This window comes from Balaenoptera borealis (assembly GCF_965194805.1).
Source record: "Balaenoptera borealis genome assembly, contig: HAP1_SCAFFOLD_947, whole genome shotgun sequence".
Taxonomy (NCBI): domain Eukaryota; kingdom Metazoa; phylum Chordata; class Mammalia; order Artiodactyla; family Balaenopteridae; genus Balaenoptera; species Balaenoptera borealis.
In genome coordinates, this window is record NW_028123259.1 from 173537 (window position 1) to 185286 (window position 11750).

General features: G+C 38.0%; 1 pseudogene across 1 annotated transcript; it reads right to left on the reverse strand.

Annotated features, from left to right (window-relative positions):
- On the reverse strand, positions 1–11533 carry LOC309621750 (mitochondrial import inner membrane translocase subunit Tim8 A pseudogene; annotated as a pseudogene). The gene has a single exon. The product of its transcript is annotated as a mitochondrial import inner membrane translocase subunit Tim8 A pseudogene (transcript).
- Positions 11534–11750: the final 217 nt, after the last annotated feature.

Consider the following 11750-nt stretch of genomic DNA (forward strand, 5'->3'; position numbering starts at 1 on the left):
TAAATAAATAAATTTATTTATTTATTTATTTGTATTTTTATTTTTGGCTGCGCTGGGTCTTCGTTGCCGCGCGCGAGTTTTCTCTAGCTGTGGCGAGCAGGGGCTACTCTTTGTTGTGGTGCGCGGGCTTCTCATTGTGCTGGCTTCTCTTGTTGAGGAGCACGGGCTCTAAGTGCATGGGCTTCAGTAGTTGTGGCTCTTGGGCTCTAGAGCGCAGGCTCAGTAGTTTTGGCGCGCAGGCTTAGTTGCTCCGCGGCATGTGAGATCTTCCCAGACCAGGGCTCGAGCCCGTGTCCCCTGCATTGGCAGGCGGATTCTTAACCACTGTACCACCAGGGAAGTCCGAAAAACTGACACTATTAAACGGAGAAATATTTCAAGCCAATAGCAAACGGTCATATATTGTATAATTCCATGTATATGAAATGTCCAGAATGAGCAAATCCATATAGACAGAAAGTAGATTAGTGGATGCCAGGGGATGTTGGGGAGGGGAAAATAGGGAGTAACAGCTAACATATACAAGATTTCTTTGTGGGGGCGTGACAAAAATGTTCTGGAATTAGATAGCAATATTGGTTGTGAAAATACTAAGAACTAGTGAATTGTACACTTACTTTAATCGGTGAATTTTTTTTTTTGAATCTTGTAGAAGTTTTTATTTCAGTGATGAAAAGAACGCAGTAAATGGAAACTATGCTGGTTTACGTTAGGCATGCACCTCTACCTGAAACTGCTGTTAGTTTTTGACTGGCCTAAATCTTTATAACTTATTTTTTCATTTAGGCACATCTTTAAATTTTTTTGGACCCTGACATACAGGGTAAGTTAACGTCTTCCTTGTGGCAGTTTAGTATGAGAATTATGTTCGCTGGCTAGATTCCTTTAACTAAAGTCCTCTAGACTCTCAGGCTACCTGTACTAGCTCAAGACTGTACTTTATATATAGAAATTTAAGTGAATCACAGTATAAGGGAGGGAGATAATCTAGAAAAGTGAAATGTACTGTATGAATACTCCATACATTTTTTTTCCAGCACTGATAATCAAACACTAGATAAGGAGGCCTACAGTCAAGTACCAAATTACTCTTTCCCCCACTGCTGCCCTTTCTGAGAGACACAAAGATGTATATCGATCTCTCCAGAAATCTGAAAGGAATCCACACAAATAACAGATTATTACCTATGTGGTCCCACATATCAAATTATAGAGCAGTTCCACTATTAAAATTATAGGAAGCAGTTAATGGGACTATGAGGAAAGCATCGTCCCACATACAGTAACATACACCTAGTAGAGTTTTCCATTCATCTGTCAATTGTTTTCCCAAGATTAGCATTAAAAAACACAACCCCAAACACATTTGACCCTCAAACCACCCCCACACACAAAAATCGGTCTTTATTCATTCTCAGATGACAGGATGTCCCAAGAGTGACAAAGGTGGGAGCCGATCCCCCCACAGCCTTTTCTTCAACCATCCCATCAACTGCTCTTCATTTCTTGAACTACCTTCCTTTTCCAGAGAGGTAATACTCAGGTCAGTCAGAAAGGCTTTCTGAGAAGACTGGCTTGGATTTCTGGGTCTGTTCCAGTCGATTCTAGATGAATTGGCTTGTATCAATGAAGCGCTCAACGCAGTTCACAAAACAAGCCTCAGCCCGACTGTCCAACTTTGGCCCAGGCTTGTCCATGCACATTTCCCAACAAAGTTCCGTCATCTGGTGCACCAGCTGCTGGAAGCGCTGCTTCTGAGTCTCTACCTCCGTGCAATGCTGCAGCTGCGGGTCGACCGAGCCCAAACCCGCTGCGGAGGAAGACGAGGAGGACGCCATCCCAGCGCGGCCACGCGTGCCGAGACAAACTCCGCACCAAGTCACCGACCTTCACGTGTCTCCGCGGCAGAACCCTTAAATGGTGAATTTCATGTTTTGTCTCAATTTAGAAAAAAAGTGTGTGTGTGTGGGGGAGGGGGTGGGCAGGAATGAACATATGAAGGAAAAGACTGCCTAAAACTGTAAAGATTTGGTAACAGATTTAAAATACATTTTGCAGGCAAGAAAGGGTGGAATTAACATGAAGGAAGTTAAATTAGTGATGAGGACAAATCTGAGAGTCTGCAAAATTACAGAGGAAAAAGGAGAAGAAAATGAAAATGCTGTGAAAGATGATGAGAGACATAAGAAACATAGCTAAGTAAACCAAACCAAGAATTATATCTGCAGCTGAAGAAGAAAGTAATATTCAAACACTTAATTGAATAAAACATCCTCCTCCTGAAAAGGGGAACACTGTATGCAGATTGAAAGTTGCCATAAAAATCCAGGGAAAAATCAGAGACTGAGACACATATCAGAAAAAGATTTTTGAGTCAAAATAAATAGAAGAAAATCCCATAAATATACAATTTAAAAAAAAAAGTTAAGAGAAGAAAATTTAGTCTGATATCAGGCTTATTTAAAATACTAAATGTAAAAATAATGGAACCAAATCTGTATTTATTGGGGAAATTATATAATTCAAGGATTTATGGACCCAGTGCATTTTCATTAAGCACTATGACAATGAAAAGACATTTTCACAAGTACACAGCAGCTAGAAAGTATATTCAACCTCTGTACCTTCTTGAAAAATTCACTTGAAGACTCACCCAGCTGAAGAGATGAATCAAAATGAAGAATTCATTACAGAGAAATGAAGCAATGCTGAAAGTGATCAGTGGTGAACTTTGAAGTCAGTTTGACACAACACTCATCTAAATAGCAAATTTAGTTACAAGGTGGAAAAAAAAATGCCAAAAGTTAATTTTGGAATGAAAGGCATGAAAAGAAAAAACAATTGTATTTTTTTGTCTTTTTGACTAAAGAGCTGTCATTTTATTCATGACTTGGTGATCAGATAGGTTAAAGAAGTTTTCATAAAAAATAAATTTGACTTGATTAAAATTTAAAACTTGTGTGCACCAAAAAAAAAAAAAAAAAAAAAAAACACCATCAACATAGTAAAAAGGTTGCACACAGAATTGGGAAAAACATTTGCAATTCATATATCTGATGAGAGATGACTATCCATAATATATGAAGAACTCTTACAGTTCAACAACAGCAAAAAGCAATCTAATTTTTAAATGAGTACAGAATCTGAAGAGACATTTCTCCAGGAAAGATACAGATGGCCAAAAAGAACGTGAAAAGATGTTTTACTTCATTAGTCATGAAGGAAATGTAAATAAAAACTACAAAGAGATACCACTTCATACCCATTAGGATGGCTTTTATGAAATAAAAAAGAGCAAGGGTTGGCAGGGATATGGTGAAATTGGAACTCTTGTGTATTGCTGATGGGAATGTAAAATGGTATAGCCACCGTGGAAAACAGTGTAGTGGTTCCTCAAAAAATGAAACATAGAATTACTATATGATCTAGCAATTCTTCTTCTAAGTATATACCCAAAAGAATCGAAAGCAGGGATTTGAACAGATTTTGAACACCCAGGTTCATAGCAGCATTATTAACAATAGCCAAAGGGTGAGAACAATCCAGATGTCTACCACCTGATGAATGGATCAATACAATGTGATACATACATACAATAGAATATTATTCAGCCTTAAAAAGGAGTGAATTTCTGACACATGCTACACTGTGGATGGACTTTGAAGGCATTGTGCTAAGTAATACAAGCCAGTCACAAAAGGGTTGGAGGAGGAGGAAAAGGGAGTTATTGTTTAATAGGTACAGAGTTTCCATTTGGGAAAATGAGTTAATTCTGGAGATGGATGGTGTGATGGTTGCCCAACAATGTGAATATACTTAATGCCTTAACTTGTATACTTAAAAATGTTTGAAATGGTAAATTTTATGTATATTTTACCACAATGGAAAAAAGCTACCAAAAAATGAAACTCGAAAAGAATTTTAAAACTAGATATCTGTCTTCCAAATTATTGTTGAGTATATAAAATAAGCAAAATAACATAGAACAAGAACAGGAAACAAGAGGGGCTTCCGTGGTGGCGCAGTGGTTAAGAATCTGCCTGCCGTCGCAGGGGACACGGGTTCAAGCCCTGGTCCAGGAAGACCCCACATGCCGTGGAGCAGCTAAGTCCATGCACCACAACTACTGAGCCCGCATGCCACGACTACTGAAGCCCGCGAGCCTAGAGCCCATGCTCCGCAACAAGAGAAGCCACCGCAATGAGAAGCCCGCGCACCACAACGAAGAGTAGCCCCGCTCGCCGCAACTACAGAAAGCCCGCGCGCAGCAATGAGCACCCAATGCAACCAAATAAATAAACAAATAAATACATTTATTAAAGAAAAAGAATGAAAACTAAACTTTTTAAGCCTAGTCTTTCAGAACAGTAGAATGGGCTCCCAAAGAACCTTTCAAATGCTAATTTTTCTCTTTTCCTTACAAATTCTATAATCTAATAAATTATATACTTGCACTGTTTCTTAGATGTTCAATTGCTTTCCTGATTCCATTTTTTTTCATATGTATTCACCTTTGCCCAAAATGCTTTTCTCTTTCCATCTCAGTTTTTTTGGTTTTGTTTTAAACATCTTTATTGGAGTATAATTGCTTGACAATGGTGTGTTAGTTTCTGCTTTATAACAAAGTGAATCAGCTATACATATACATATATCCCCATATCTCCTCCCTCTTGCATCTCCCTCCCACCCTCCCGATCCCACCCCTCTAGCTGGTCACACCACACTGAGCTGATCTCCCTGTGCTATGCGGCTGCTTCCCACTAACTATCTATTTTACATTTGGTAGTATATGAGTCCGTGCCACTCTCTCACTTCGTCCCAGCTTCCCCTTCCCCCTCCCCGTGTCCTCACGTCTGTTCTCTACGTCTGCGTCTTTATTCCTGTCCTGCATCCATCTCACTGTTTATCCAGTGTAACTCTCTTCTCACACTAGTAGATGCTTGAGAGGTATTTTAAAATAATTTTTGTCAGCTTCCTGTCTGAATCGTGATTTCCCTCTCTTAGGTTCCAGGGCTGCTGCTGCTTCAGAGCAGTCAGCTCAACTACAAGACACGAAGATTGATAATCTAGCAGACACTAAAGCCATTAAACAGAAAGGGGAGATCCACAGTAAGAGGACCGTTCCTAAGGAAGCCTGGCCCGAAGAGAAGAAATCCTTGCAAATAGATATTGCAGGTAATGGGGAGTGGGGTAGGGGGTGTGAGAGAGAGAGAGCATGCACACGCAAACGCCTGTGTCTACGTGTTTCCACTTAATTCTGATGAGACTATAGTCTCACAATTTAAACAGAGTTCCATCTTTTTATTTTTTGCTTTCTTATGCATATCACTTCAGTGCTTCTTTGTCTGTGTGGATGTATGTATTTATTTGTAAGATAATTGTTACTTCTGGGAAAAGACACTGGCAATTTAGAAACAAAATTACAATTAAATACCCAAGGCTGATAGTATTAGAAGTGAAGTATCATGTCTCAACACTGAAACAGGGGAGGGAAAGCTTAAGGCATTCCAGATGACTGTGACAAAGACAGAAAGAATCTCAATACAAACTTTTAAAAAATTACAATAAAAAAGACCCAAGATCAAATCTATTTATGTTCACCCATGGCCCCCTTTTTCTAATAACATAAAAGAAAAGTGTATAGGACACAAGCCATTACTACCTAGCTGTCAAAGGAAAACTGGATATCCACATGCAGAAGAATTAATTTGGACCATTACCTTTTACCATATACAAAATTAACCCAAAATGGATCAAAGATCCAAACAGAAGAGCTAAAATTATAAAACTCTTAGAAGAAAACATGGGGGGAAAGCTTCATGACATTGGATTTGGCAATGATTTCGTGGCTATGACACCAACAGTATAGGCAACAAAAGCAAAAATAAATAAATTATACTATATCAGAATTTAAAACTCTGCTTCAAAGGACACAATCAACAGAGTTAAAAGACAACCTGTGGAATAGGAGAAAATATTTGCAAATCATGATAAGTGACCAATATCCAGATTATATATGGAACTTCTAAAAGTCAACAACAAAGAAACCCAATTTAAAAATGGGTAAAGGACTCGAATAGACACTTCTCCAGGGAGTATATATGAATGGCCAACAAGTATATGAAAAGATGCTTAATATCACTAATCATCAAAGAAATGCAAATCAAAACCACAATGAGATACTACTGCACACCTATTAGGATGGGTAGTATCAAAAGAACAGAAAATAACAATCGTTGTCAAGGATGCAGAGAAATTGGATCCCTTGTGCACTGCTGGTGGAAATATAAAACGGCACAGCCATTATGGAAAACAGTGTGGAGGTTCCTAAAAAATTAAAAATAGAATGACGATATGATACAGCAATCCCACTTCTGGGTGTATATCCAAAGGAATTCAAAGCAGGATCTCACAGATATCTGCACACCCATGTTCATTGCAGCATTACTCACGATAATCAAGATACGTCCATCAGCAGATGAATGGATAAATATAATGTGATATCTATACAATAGAATGTTATGCAGCCTTAAAAGAAGAAAATCCTGTCACATGCTATAACATAGGTGAATCTCAAGGACCTTGTGCTGAGTGAAATAAGCCAGTCACAAAAAGATAAACACTGTATATTCCGCCTACGTGAAGTATCTGAAATAGTGAAAATCATAGAAACAAAGTAGAAAAGTGGCTGCCAACGGCTGGGGAGAGAAAGGAGGGGGAGTTCATGTTTATTGGGTATAGAGTTTCAGTGTTGCAAGATGAAGATGTTCTAGAGATCTGTTGTGCAACAGTGTGAACATACTTAACACTGCTGAACTGTATGCTTAAAAATTGGTTAAGATGGTAAATTTAATCTTCTGTGTTTATCACACACAAAAAAGAATGTGTAAGATGAAAAAACAACATTGCAATTCTGCAGTGGGTAGTCTAGGAGACATAGCTTGGAAAAGAAAGATGGAAATATAACCTGCAGAAGCATACTCTAGCCCAGGCCGCACAGAGGAGGTGAGCGGCGGGCGGGCGAGCGAGAGAAACTTCATCTGCAGCTCCCTATCGCTCCCCATTCCTCACGTTACCGCCTGAACCATCCCCCCACCCCCCAACCCCGTCTGTGGAAAAATTGTCTTCCATGACACCGGTCCCTGGTGGCAAAAAGGTTGGGGACCGCTGCCCTAGAGGACCCTCAAGGAGAAATGGATAATACAGAACACTAGAGAGCTTGAACACACATACTTAGCCCATGACAGACCATAGAAATGAAATTAAAAAAAAAAAAAGCAGAGTTAGAGAAACATCTGGAAATATTGAGGTTGATGTGTATAAATGTTTGTATGCTTTTAAAACACAACCTTTCAAATGCTCATAGAACATTTTTTTTTCAAACAGCTTTTTTAATATGTAATGCACATATATAATTCTCCCACTTAAAGTGTACCATTTAATGATTTTTACCCTATTCACAGATATGTGCAACCATCAACACAGTTGACTTTAGAACATTTTTATCACCTCAGAAAGAAACTCTATACCCCTTAGCTATCACCCCTCTATTTCCTCATCACCCACCTCCCCCCAAGCCCTAAGTCAACCACTGATCTACTTTGTCTCTATTATAAATTTTCCTATTCTAGACCTTAATACAAATGGAATCATTTAATGTGTGGACTTTTGTGACTGGCTTCTTGTAACTCAGCATGATGTTTTTGGGTTCATCCAAGTTAGGGCTTGTATCATTATTTTATTCCTTCTAATGGCTCAATAATATTTCATCGTATGTATGTATCACAGTTTGTTTATCTGTTTGTTGATGGACATTTGGTTGTTTCCACCTTTTGGCTACTATGAATAATGCTTTTATAAAATAATGATTTTATATTTATAAAATATAAATGCTTTTCTATTCATGTACAGGTTTTTATATGGACAATATGTTTTCATTTGTCTTGGGTACGTACCCAGGAATGGAATTCCTAGATCATGTGATAACTTTATATTTCATCATCTGAGGAGTTGTCAGACTGTTTGCCAAAGTGGCTGCACCATTTTACATTCCCAGTAGCAATGTATGAGGATTTCAATTTCTCTACTAACTCACCAACACTTATTATCTGACTTTTTCATTGGATCTATTCTAGTGGATGTGAAGTTGTATCTCATTTTGCTTTTGATTTGCATTTGCCTCCTGATTATGATGTTGAACATCTTTCTGTGTGCTTATTGGCCAGTTGTGTGTTATCCTTGGAGAAATGTGTATTCAGATCCTGGCCTGGTTTTTATTTGGGCTATTTCTCTTTTTTATTGAGTTTTAAGAGTTCTATGTATTCTAGATACACATTCTTATCAAAATTTTGATTTTGATATATTCTCCCATTCTGTGAGTTAAAATTGGGAAGTATGAGTCCTCCAACATGACCTTATTTTTCATGATTGTCTTGGCTCTTCTGGGTCCTTGACAATTCCATATGCTTGCAAAATTTCTACTAAGAAATCAGCTAGGATTCTGATAGGGATTGTGTTGAATCTGTGATCACTTTGGTGAGAATTGCTTTCTTAACAGTAAGTCCGTGGACTTGGGATGTTTGATTTAGATAGATATTTATTGATTTAGATATTTATTTAGATATTCTTTAATTTCTTGCAGTCATTTTTTGTAGCTTTCAGAGTAGAAGTTTTTCTCTTCTTATGTTAAATTTACATTAATATTTTAATTTTTTTGAGGCTGTTGTGAACAGAATGGTTTCCTTTTGCTTTTCTTTTTGTTTTTGGCTGTGCTGCTTGACTTGAGGGATCTTAGTTCCCCAACCAGGGATCTAACTTATGCCCTCTTGCAGTGGAATTGCAGAGTCCTAACCACTGGACTGCCAGAGAATTCCCCCAGAATGGTTTTCTTAATTTCATTTTCAGTTTGTTAATTGCAAGTATATCATAATACAATTGATTTTTTTAATATTTAACTTTTATCCTGCAACGATGCTGACTCGTTTATTAGTTCTAAATGGTGAATGGGATTGTTTGCTTAATTGGTCTTTCTTAGCTTTCGTTGTTAGTATGTAGAAATGCAGCAGATTTCTGTGTATTAATTTCATATCCTGAAACTTTAGCGAATTCACTGATGAGCTCTAGTAGTTTTCTGGTAGCAGCTTTAGGATTTTATAGTATCATGTCATCTGTAAAAACTGACAGTTTTACTTCTTCTTTTCCAATTTGGATTCGTTTTATTTCTTTTTCTTCTCTGCTTGCCGTGACTAGGACCTTCAAAACTATGTTGAAAAAAAGTGGCGAGAGTGGACATCCTTGTCTTGTTCCTGATCTTAGGGGAAATGCTTTCAGCTTTTCACCATTGAGTATAATGTTAGCTGTGGGTTTGTCATATATGGCCTTTATTGTGTTGAGGTATGTTCTCTCTGTGCCCACTTTCTAGAGAGTTTTTATCATAAATGTGTGTTGAAATTTGTCAAAAGCTTTTTCTGCATCTATTGAGATGATCATATGTTTTTTTTTTAATAAATTTATTTTATTTATTTATTTTTGGCTGTGTTGGGTCTTCATTACTGTGTGCGGGCTTTCTCTAGTTGCAACGAGCGGGGGCTACTCTTTGTTGCGGTGTGCGGGCTTCTCATTGCGGTGGCTTCTCTTTGTTGCGGAGCACAGGCTCTAGGCGCACAGGCTTCAGTAGTTGTAGCACGCGGGCTCAGTAGTTGTGGCTCACAGGCTCTAGAGCACAGGCTCAGCAGTTGTGGCACACGGGCTTAGTTGCTTCACGGCATGTGGGATCTTCCGGGACCAGGGCTCGAATCCGTGTCCCCTGCAGTGGCAGGTGGATTCTTAACCACGGTGCCACCAGGGAAGCCCGATCATATGGTTTTTATTCTTCAGTTTGTTAATGCGGTGTATCACACTGATTGATTTGCAGATATTGAAAAATCCTTGCATCCCTGGGATGAATCCCACGTGATCATGGTGTATGAGCCTTTTAATTTATTAGTGGATTCGGTTTGCTAGTATTTTGTAGAGGATTTTTGCATCTATGTTCATCAGTGGTATTGGTCTGTAGTTTTCTTTTGTGTAATATCTTTATCTGGTTTTGGTATCAGGGTGATGGTGGCCTCCTAGAATGAGTTCAGAAGTTTTCTTTCCTCTGCAAACTTTTGGAAGGGTTTCAGAAGGATGGGTGTTAACTCTTCTCAATGTTTGGTAGAATTCACCTGTGAAGCCATTTGGTCCTGGACTTTTCTTTGTTGGGAATTTTTAAATTGCTGATTCAATTTCAGTTCTGGTAATTGGTCTGTTCATATTTTCTGTGTCTTCCTGATTCAGTCTTGGGAGGTTGTACCTTTCTAAGAATTCATCAGTTCCTTCTAGGTTGTCCGTTTTATTGGCATGTAGTTGCTCATAGTAGTCTCTTATGATCCTTTGTATTTCTGTGGTGTCGGTTGTAACTTCTCCTTTTTCATTTCTGATTTTATTGATTGGGGCCCTCTCCCTTTTTTTCTTGATGAGTCTTCCTAAAGGTTTATCAATTTTGTTTATATTTTCAAAGAGCCAGCTTTTAGTTTCATTGATCTTTCCTATTGTTTTTTTTAGTCTCTATTTCATTTATTTCTGCTCTGATATTTATGATTTCTTTCCTTCTACTAACTTTGGTTTTTATTTATTCTTCTTTCTCTACTTGCTTTAGATGTAAGTTTAGGTTGTTAATTTGAGATTTTTCTTGTTTCCTGAGGTAAGCCTGTATTACTATAAACTTCCCTCTTAGAACTGCTTTGTCTGCGTCCCATAAGTCTTGGATCATCGTGCTTTCGTTTTCATTTGTCTCTAGGTAGTTTTTGATTTCCTCTTTGATTTCTTCAGTGATCCATCAGTTGTTTAGTAGCATATTGTTTAGCCTCCACGTGTTTGTGGTTTTTGCAGGTTTTTTTTCTTGTAGGTGATTTCTAGTTCCATAGAGTTGTGGTTGGAAAAGAAGCTTGATATGATTTCAGTTTTCTTAAATTTACCAAGGCTTGTTTTGTGGCCTAACATGTGATCTGTCCTGGAGAATGTTACATGTGCACTTGAAAAGAATGTGCATTCTGCTGCTTTTGGGTGGAATGCTCTATAAATATCAGTTAAGTCCCTTTGGTCTAATGTGTTATTTAAGGCCTGTGTTTCCCTGTTGATTTTCTCTCTGGATGATCTGTCCATTGATGTAAGTCAGGTGTTAAAGTCCTTACTATTATTGTGCTGCTGTTGATTTCTCCTTTTATGTCTATTAATATTTTGCCTTCTGTATTCAGGTGCTCCTATGTTGGGTGCATATATATTTACAGTTGTTATATCTTCTTCTTGGATTGATCCCTTGATCATTCTGTAGTGTCCTTCTTTGTCTCCTGTGACAGTTTTTATTTTAAAGTTGATTTCATCTAATATAAATATTGGTACTCTGGCTTTCTTTCGATTTTCATTTGTGTGGACTACCTTTTCCATCCCCTCACTTTTAGTCTGTATGTGTCTCTAGATCTGTAGTGAGTCTCTTGTAGGCAGCAAATACACGGGTCTTATTTTTGTATCCATTCAGCCAGTTTGTGTCTTTTGGTTGGAGCATTCAGTCTGTTTACGTTTAAGGTAATTATCGATATGTATGTTCGTACTGTCATTTTGTTAATTGTTTTGGATTTGTTTCTGTAGGTCTTTTTTTCCCCCTTCTTTTGTTCTCTTCTCTTGTGATTTGATGACTATCTTCAGTGTTATGTTTAGATTCCTTTTTTGTG